General features: G+C 36.8%; 1 protein-coding gene across 1 annotated transcript in view; it reads right to left on the reverse strand.

Moving 5' to 3' along the window:
• TC2N (tandem C2 domains, nuclear) overlaps window positions 1-9,479 on the reverse strand; it is a 35,914-nt gene extending 26,435 nt beyond the window's left edge. The window contains exon 1 of the mRNA XM_011373151.2: window positions 9,372-9,479. The gene's annotated coding sequence lies outside the window, so the exon portion shown is untranslated. The remainder of the gene's footprint in view (window positions 1-9,371) is intronic.
• Between the last annotated feature and the right edge of the window lie 386 nt (window positions 9,480-9,865).

Consider the following 9,865-nt stretch of genomic DNA (forward strand, 5'->3'; position numbering starts at 1 on the left):
ACTGAACAGTACAGAGGTGCACACAGAATTACAGACATCGGCAGAGGGTCCCACTCGAGTATTCAGCACAGCACTGCACACAAAGAGCATGCACACAAAAAATCTACATAAGACTGGCAGAACACCACCAGAAAAGGTTACAAAAACCATGACCAGTACTCACCAACGTCAGTAATAATGCCTATTCCCAGAAACCAGGCTGGAAAAACCTCATAATTCACAAGGAATTAAGTAGAGTACTCGGAAGGGGTCTTACCTCACTGGTAGACTTACCTCACCTAACAAATCTTAAAAGCAAGACTCAGAAATATCAAATGATTCCCATGAAACTTAACTATCTTCCAAAACAAAAAATATTTATAGAAATCTAAAAATATCCAGTACATAAGGTAAAATTCACAATGTCTGGCATCCAATAAAAAATTACCAGACATGCAAAGAAGCAAAGAAAATATAAGCAATAGAAAGGGGAAAAATTAACCAATTGGAATTAATCAGAACTGATGCAGACAATTAAGGAAATGATAACAGTTATAACTGCATTCTATATGTGCAAAAAGCAGAGACACGAAAGACAGAAAGAGAGACACAAACTCAACTTCTAAAAATAAAAACTACACTGTCTGAGATGGAAAATACAGCTGATAGGATTAATAGCAGATTAGATATTGCAAAAAAAAAAAAAAGATTAACAAACTTAAAGATACAGTAAAAAACGATCCAAAATAAAATCACAGAGAAAAGAAAGCATAAACACAAAAATGTGAAGAACACCTGTGACCCATGAGACAATTTCAAGCAGTCTAATATACATGTAATGAAGAAGATGGGGGATGCAGAAAAAATATTTAAAGAATAATAATAAAGAAAAAATAATTTGGATAAAATATTTTCCAAATTTGATAACTACAAACCACAGATCTAAGAACTTCGATGAACACCAAGCACAGGAATTCTGAAGAAAACAACACCAAAACATATCATAATAACATGGCTCAAAACCAGTGATGAAGAGGAAATCTTAAAAGAGCTCTAGAAAAAAAAAAAAAGACATAATATATATAGGAACAAAGTAGCATAATTCTCATTGGAAAGAATGCAAGCACAAATCAGGGGAGCAAAATCTTCAAAATTGTGAAAGAAAAAAAAACTGTCAATGTGGAATTTGATGCCTCAAGAAAATCTTTCAAAAAGAGAGGTGACATAAGCCTTCTTTCAGACACATGAAAGGTGAAAGAATGAACCACCAGCAGATCCACACCATGAGAAGAGTTCAAGGACACCCTTCAGGCAGAAGAATGATACTAGATGGAAATTTGGGTCTACACTAGAGAACCATGGATAAAAATATAGAAGATTTGTTATTACTTAAATCTCTTCAAACGATTATTGATGCTTAGGTAAAAATAATAACATGGTGATATGGGGAGATACAGAAGTATTCTATTGTAAGTTTCTCTTACTAGATGTGATGTGGTATAAAACACCATTTGACGATAGACTGTGCAAAGTTAAAGACATGTACTATAAATCCTAAACCAATGACTAAAATAAGAAAATAGTTTAGCTAATAAGCCAAAAGCTGATCAAATGGAATCATACAAAAAAATGTTTTCTCAGTTAATATAAAAGAAAGCATAAAAAAATAAGAAAGTGGGGGCAAAGAACAGCTTGGATGAATGGACAACAAAGAGCAACACGACAGACTAGGAGGTACAAAGAACAGGTGTGATAAATAGAAAACTGCAAGATGATTGATTTAAATTAAACCAATAATCACACTAAGTTTAAATGCTCTAAATATACCAATTAAAAGGCAGAGATTGTTATATTGGTTAAAAATGTGTGATCCAAGTATATGCTGGTTATAAGAAATATACTTTAAATATAAAGACACAAATAAGTTAAAAGTAAAAGGATGGCTATCTCTCATAAATATGGACACAAAAATCCTCAACAAAATACTAGCAAACCAAATCCAGGAACATACAGAAAAAATTATATATCATAAATATTACATATCTGAAAATCAACTTACATAATACATTATATAATAGAATATGGGACAAAAACTACATGATCACCAAAACAAATACAAAAAGAAGGCTGGAAAAATCCAAGTCATTCATGATTTTTTTAAAAAGCTGATCAAACTAGAAGAGAATTTCTCGACATCATAAAAAGTATCTATAAAATCCTACAGTTAATATCATAGTAGCTGCTAAAAGACCCAATGTTTTCCCTGTAAGCCCAGGCAAAAGACAAGGATGTCCACTCACACCACTTCTGTTCAAAACTGTACTGGAGATTCTAGCCAGAGCAATTAGACTAGGAAGACATAAAGGGAATCCATGCTAGAAATAAAGAAATAAAACTCTCGTTATTCACAGACAACTTAATCTTGCAAATAAAAAAAGCCAAAAGAATCCCCTAAAAAACTACTAGAAGTAATAAACAAATTGAATACAGCTGCAAGACATAAGATCGATATAAAAAAAAAGTTGTATTTCTGTATACTAACAATGAACAGCCTAAACTGAAATTAAGAAATACATTCCATTAATAACATAAAAAAAAAAAGAACCCTAAAAGACTTAGGAATACTTTAACAAGAGAAGCGAAAGATTTGTACACTGAAAACTATAAAACATTACTGAAAAATATTAAAGAAGACTTCGATAAATGGAAAGACAGCCCATGTTCATGGATCGGAAGCCATAATATTATTGAGATGGCAGTACTCCCAAAATTACCCACAGATTCAACACATCTCCACAAAAATCCCTTCCAGATTCTTTACAGAAACTGACAAAGCGATCCTAAAATTCATATGGAAATGCAAAAGGCACAGAACAGCTGAAATAATCTTGAAAAAGAACAAAGCTGGAAGATATATTTCTTGACTTCAAAGTTTACTACAAAATTGTTGTAATTAAAATTGTGATATTTGCATAAGGACATACATATAGATCAATGGAATAAAACAGAGAGCCCAGAAATAAATCTTTACATTTATAGTCAATTGATTTTTAACAAAGGTGCTAAGAAACTTTAAAGAGAAAAGAAGTCTTTTCAACAATTGGTGCTGGGACGACTGACTATCCACACGAAAAATTTTTTTAAAAATTTAAAAAAAGGAAAGAATATGGATGACTACCACACACTGTTTGGCAGTTCCTCAAAAACTTAAACCCAGAATTACCATATGATCCAGCAATTCCGCTCCTAGGTAAATTTACCTATGAGAATGAAAAATATATTTCCATACAAACATCTACAGCAAATTATTCATAATAGCCAAAAAGTGGATACAACCCAAATGTCCATCAACTAATGAATAGGAAAAATAAAATGTGATATATTCAAAGAATGTAATATTTATTCAGCCATAAAAAGGACTGAAGTACTGATTCATGCTACATGAATTAACCTGAAGAACATTATGCTAAGTGAAAGCAGCAAGACACAAATGACTACATATTGTATGATTTCATTCATATGAAATACCCAGAATAAGCAAATCCACAGAGACAGAATGTAGATTAGTGACAGCCAGGTGTTGGGGGGAGAAGGGGAAATGTAGAGTGACTAGTTACAGGTACAAGGTCTCTTTTGGGGGTGATGAAAGTGTTTTGGAATTGGATGTGATGATGCTTGCTTGATTTTGTGAATATACCAAAAAAAAAAAAAACCCATTGATTAAACATAGTTAAAATGGCAAATTTGATGCTATATGTATTTTACCACAATTTAAAAAAGTTATTAATGTAATATCCAAAAACCCATTGAACTGTACACTTTAAAAAAGTGAATTTTATGGTACATGAATTATATTTAAAAAAAAAAAATTTTTTTTTCTTTTGAAATTCACATTTTGAAATTTTTTTAGACTACCACGTGATGTGAATTTCCCTCATGGTCTGATGGTTGCAACTTCCCAAGGGTAGGCTTTATTCCCCTGTTTACATCCCCTGATACTATGGATCACTGGAAGGAAAAACAGAAAAATCATTTTCAAGCTTGGCATCAAGGCAACTTTCATCGCAGATCCTAGAAGGAAGTAGAGTTTTCATCCTTTAAAAGACATCCAGACCTTTGGGATCTCAGAATAACAGGAAGTCTCTTATTAGCTTACCTTAAATGAGCCCTAGGCTAACTTCTAACTATGCCTCCCACCCTGCAAATCTACCAGTTCTTATTCAAATCCAGGCAAGTTTCCCCAGTAGAGCAAATACCTTCAGAGCAAATAAAACTTAAGCGCTCCTTTAGTCATACAGATTTTCAGCTTCCCCTTGGATTCTGACATATCAATTCTTAACTACCTTTTAATTTTTCTTGTAAATACAACGTTCCTGGCTATTTTTAGGGTGCAGGTTTTTCCAAATATCTTAACTATATTCCCAAACTGAAAATCCTACCTTAACTTTTTAGGTTAAAATTAACTCTCGGGAGTTGAGACAGGATTTGCAAAAACTAAGACCGTCTGATATAGTCTGCATTAAAGTAGCTTCAGTATTACTTGTGTCCTCGGGTGATTTACTGTAGATATTCAAGACTTAAATAACACATTATACTACTATTAAAAATTTACTTTAGAAAAAAAATTAAACATTAATTTGAGGGGACTCTAGTTTTAAAAGAAGCATAGGTGGGTGATTGCTCTCTTAGGTATGGAGGCTCTTTATACAACTAAAGTAAATAAGACTGGGAAGGATACACAGAGACCTAAGGAAAAAGAGCCCAGAAACCTATGATACTTATGGATCACTGGGAGGAAAAACAGAATAATCAATAAATGATGCTGGAAAAAAGGTTACCCATATGGAAAATCAAAAACTCAAAAACTATGCCCACTTCATACCCCACAAAAATCATTTTCACATGGATTAAGACATAAATATGAAAGGCAACATTTTCAAGCTTTTAGAAGAAAATACCAGACTATGTCTTTATGACCTCAAGGAAGGGAAAGGTTTGTTAAACAAGATGCCAAAAGCACTCACCGTAAGGAAAAGGCTGACATATTCAACTACATTAAACTAGAGAATGTGTCCACCAGAAACCTCTATAAAGTAAGAAGACAAGCTATTTACTAGGAAAAAGATATTTGCCACACGTATAACTGACGAAGAATTATCACCCCGAATATGTTTTCAAAAAAACCAAACTTCTAGAAATCAACTTTAAAAAGAGTTTTTTTTTTTAATATGAAAAAACAGGCAAAAGATATAGACATCCCACAGAAGAGGAATTATAAAAGGTTCAACATCATTAGTAATTAAGGAAACATAAATTAAACTCCCCGTGGGGAACCATTTCTCACCCACCAGATTGTTGAAAAGAAAAAATTCAGATAATTACCAATGTTGTTATACAAATGTCTCAATGTTGTTGAGAAAGCAAATAATGCCAATACTGCTTGTCAGAGTGTAAACTGGTACAACCGCTTTATAAAACAGTTTATTATCTAGCGAAACTGAAGATCCACAACTTTCCTAGGCAAAAAGCCAGGGAAATTCTTGCATATGTACACAAAGAAACATAGACTAGAATGGTCAGAACAAGCCAGTTTTTAAAGGCGAAAAGTAAAAATTAAATTAAAAAAGGAAACTGAAGACTCCCTCAAATACCCATTAACAGGAAGATGGATAAACAGTGCTAAAGTTGTACAATGAAATGAAACGCAGCAACAGAAAGTAAACAACCATAACGCGTCAACATAGATGAATCTCACAAATATACTGTGTGCCAAAAAAAGGTGAGAGAACAGACAAAACTAAATAATACATTATTTAGGAGCATATAAATATGTAGTAAAACTATACAGAAAACCAAGGAGCATGGAAAGAGAAAGATACAATCAGGGAGAAAGACACACTCGATCTTTCAAATATACTATGTATTATTTCTAAAGTATGACATGGGTACAGGGCCATGTATTTTATTTGTATTCTCCAAATTTGTAGATGTGTCAAAGTACTATTTTGCACATATAAATCATTTCTCATTTAAGAATTAAGTAAATACATGGTTATAGTAGAAAATAAGATACAGAAAACTATATAAACAAAGGAAAAATATCCATAATCCCATCACTTTGAGATAACTACAGTATTTAAAAGAAATACATAGTTGACCCTTGAAAAACACCTATTTGAATTGCATGAGTCCACTTATATGTGGCTTTTTTCAATAGTGTAAATGTATTTTCTCTTATGATTTTCTTAACCATTTCTAGAGTTTACTGTAAGAATACAGTATATAATACACATAACATATAAAATATGCATTAATCAACTGTTTATGTTTATTGCCAAGGCTCTGGTCAACAGCAGGCTATTAGTAAAGTTTTGGGGGAATCAAAAGTTATGTGTGGATATTTTCCATTGTGTGGGAGGTTGGCATCCCTAAATCCCATGTCGTTCAAGGGTCAACTGTATACTTACACTTAAATGGTGTGTCTTCTTTCACTCTCTACTTTTATTTACTCTTTTTTATAGCTTTATTAAGGTACAACTGACTTACAGTAAATTGCACAATTTAAAATGTACAATTAAATGAGTCAGACATATGTGTACATTGATAAAAGCGTCTTCACAGTCAAGAAAACGAATACATCCACCATGCCCCAAAGTTTCCTCATACCCCTTTTAACTCATCATCCTTCCTTACTTGCCCTTGTCCCCATCCTTGAGTATCAACTGATCCGTTTTCTATACTCTAGACTGGTTTGCATTTTCTAGAATTTGTCAGGTATAGTTTGAGTGTAATTTATGCATGTGTTTCACTTTAGTAGATACTGCCGGGAAGTTTTCCAAACTAATGGCACTAATTTAACTTCTACCAGCAGAGAACCAGAGTTCCAGTTGCTCCACAACCTTATCAACCTGTCCTTTTCCAACTTTAGCTATTCTTTTAATATACCTAAGGAAAATACACATAAAATTACTTATCTGAAAAATAACAAAAAAATCTAAACTTTCAATGAAGATTGAAGTGGAACTCATTATAATGAAATTTTAATCTAAGAAGAGCATTTTCCCTTGAATGCAAAGGCCTGAAGCGATATATGCTTCGTGGGTAGATTTAATCAAAAATGCATGATTTCTACATTTAGATTTCTAGAAGTCATTGAGGTATATATGAAGTATATACACGAAGGAATCACATGACTTAAAAGTAAATCGGGAGTATCACAGTACTGGAACTCAGGTGAAATGTGATCAATACAGTTAGTTAAAGTGTGACTTCAACACTGATAGCAACACCTGAACCCAAAAGACCAAAATACCACTAAAACAGGGCTCATAATTTGAATGTGGGAGATGAAATACACTTCTAATACTGTACTTCTATCAATATGCTCAGCTACTTGCTCTCAGCTTCTGCTACTTAACCACGAGAGAGAACAATGCCCTTTAACAAAAAGGTGCTTTAATTATATTCTTTCCAATCTGACTAGAAACTCCCTCTCACCACCCTGTCACTCCTTCTAATATTTGATTCTCAAAATAAGGATTCTACACTCCATATCTTTATTTCCTCACCCTCTATTTACTCCTCAAATTCAAATTCAGTTCCCATACTCATCATTTTACTTAAATTGTTTGCTGAGATCAATGACCCTCTCCTAACTAGCAAAGCCAAGAGGCACTTTATCAGAACCTATCTCCCAGATTCCTCTGACTCATCTGACTCAGATTTCTCCTCTCATTAAACTATTTCCTCCCCTGGCTTTTATGACACCACTGTCTGCTAGAGTTCCTCCTCCTTTCCTGAATGCTCCTCGGTTTCCTTGACTTTCACTTAAATATTGACGTTTCCTATCCTCGGTCTTCCTCTCTCCTTACTCTAGTTACTTGAATGATTTCTTCTACTCTCATAGGACTAACTACCACAATCCAGATGCTTCCAACATCTACAACTCCGATCCTGAATTTAGAAAATCCCGACACCAAAATATTAAACTGCCAACTAGACAACTCTGCCAGATGTCTTGCAAGAATCTCAAACTCATTTTCTCTCAACCTGAATTAATCTCTCAATTTTTCAGTTTTATTCATAAATTAAATTTACGAATTGAATTATTCATTATAAATCAAGAGGAGATAATAATTACAAGAGATACTTAAAAAAAAAAAAGAGCAAATTTTTACGAAGTCTTTTTCCTCCAGTTATGAAAGTAACTCAGTCATTGGCAAAAAATACAAAATACGAAAGGTGATAAAAGCAAATCTCCAACGCCAGCTCTCAAAAGCAAGCAATATAAACATTTCCTTCCAGAAAAAGCAATTTTTTAACCATAGGAAAGTTACATACTAGAATATTACACTGGTAAATAGGGGGTGTTATTGTTTACTCTCAATATTTCCAGGCCTTTTTTTTTTTTTTTTTTACAGAATTCTATTAACCGCCTACCTGAAGTGAGAATCAGTACAATATTTTAAATACAAAAGCACTCCTTTCCCATGCTGTATTTTAAATATTCTAATAAAAATCAATGTTTTTGGCTGGGCATCTGTCTTGCTTATACCTGGACGAGTGTGTGCAATTTACATCGCAATTCGCCCATAGTATTTTCCTTTATTTAAAGGAAACTATAACAAAGAATTTACAAAAAAAAAAAAGGGGGGGCGGGAAGAGAAATAAGCCAAATCTAAAATCTAGATAATTTGGGGTAGATAATTTGTGTTTGGCAAAACAACACAGAAAGGTAACACTGTAACACCCCTTCGCAGCTTCAAAAAGTTTCAGAAACATCACAGATGAAAAGTCCGCTAATCAGTTCCCATCAGACTCTCCAGGCAAAGGAAGGTCGCTTCCGTTTTCCTCGGGAGCCCGGAGCCCACCCGGGGCGGGTCGTGGGGGACGCGTGGCCCGCCCTCGGTCCGGGGGTCCCGCTGAACGGACTCGAGAACCCGGCAGGGCGGGGTCCCGGCCTCGCCGCACAGCCCACCCTGCGCTACGGGGGGGATCGCGGCTGTCCAGGGGCCCTAAAGCCTCCCCCAGGCCTCCGGAGAACAGGCGTCGCTGAGGACGCTCTGGAGCAAGTCACCCGGGGCCCCAACCAAGACGACATTAAAAAGAAAAATAAAGTTAAAGGACACGAAAAAAACATGCAGAACAGTCGCTCCACCCTCTGACCCGCGAGGCTGGGGACTCGGGGGCTACTCGCTGAGGCGGGGGCTGCTCTTACCTCCACCCCAAACCCCGCGAGCCCGCTCTGGGGGGCCCACGCCACGCAGAGCCCCCGGGTTGGCCCCCCGGACGGCGCCCCCGGGCCCGCGGGCTCCCCTGCCCGCCGGGGCCCGGGGGTCTCCACGCGCGGCTCTCGGGGCGCCCTGCCCCCACACGGCGCTGAGGCCGGTTACCTGCTCCGGGCAGTGGGCGCTGTGCCGTCGCCGCCCGCGGGAACCGTGGCTCGGGCCACCTCGCGCGGCAGCGCCCCGAGGCTCCGCCCCGTCCCCCAGGTTCTCCCCGCCCGTCGGGCTGTGCTCGTCTTGGCGGGGGCGGGGCCGCCGGCGCGCGTACCTGAGCGCACTGCGCCTGCGCCCTCGGCTCCTCGCCTCCCGGCTTTTCCAAGCCCCGACTCTCCGCTGCTCCGTGGGGAAAGGTCTAACAAGGTTTCACGCAGTCTAGAGTGTGCTGAGGGATCAGAAGAGAGATAATATAGGGGGAAAGCCATGGGCCTGATGAACCCCTCTGAACAGAGAAGAAAGGAGCAGTCTCTCTCGCCAGAGATATCTCTGCACTCTTTTTTTGGAAGCAGAGAAACTTTTCTTAGTTGCAGTGTTGCCAGACTTTAGTGTTTACACCCTGACTATAATGTCTTTGAGATTCAGCCTGTGTCTCTTCATTTTTGTGG

This window comes from Pteropus vampyrus, unplaced genomic scaffold (genome assembly GCF_000151845.1).
Source record: "Pteropus vampyrus isolate Shadow unplaced genomic scaffold, Pvam_2.0 Scaffold219, whole genome shotgun sequence".
In the NCBI taxonomy this organism is placed as follows: domain Eukaryota; kingdom Metazoa; phylum Chordata; class Mammalia; order Chiroptera; family Pteropodidae; genus Pteropus; species Pteropus vampyrus.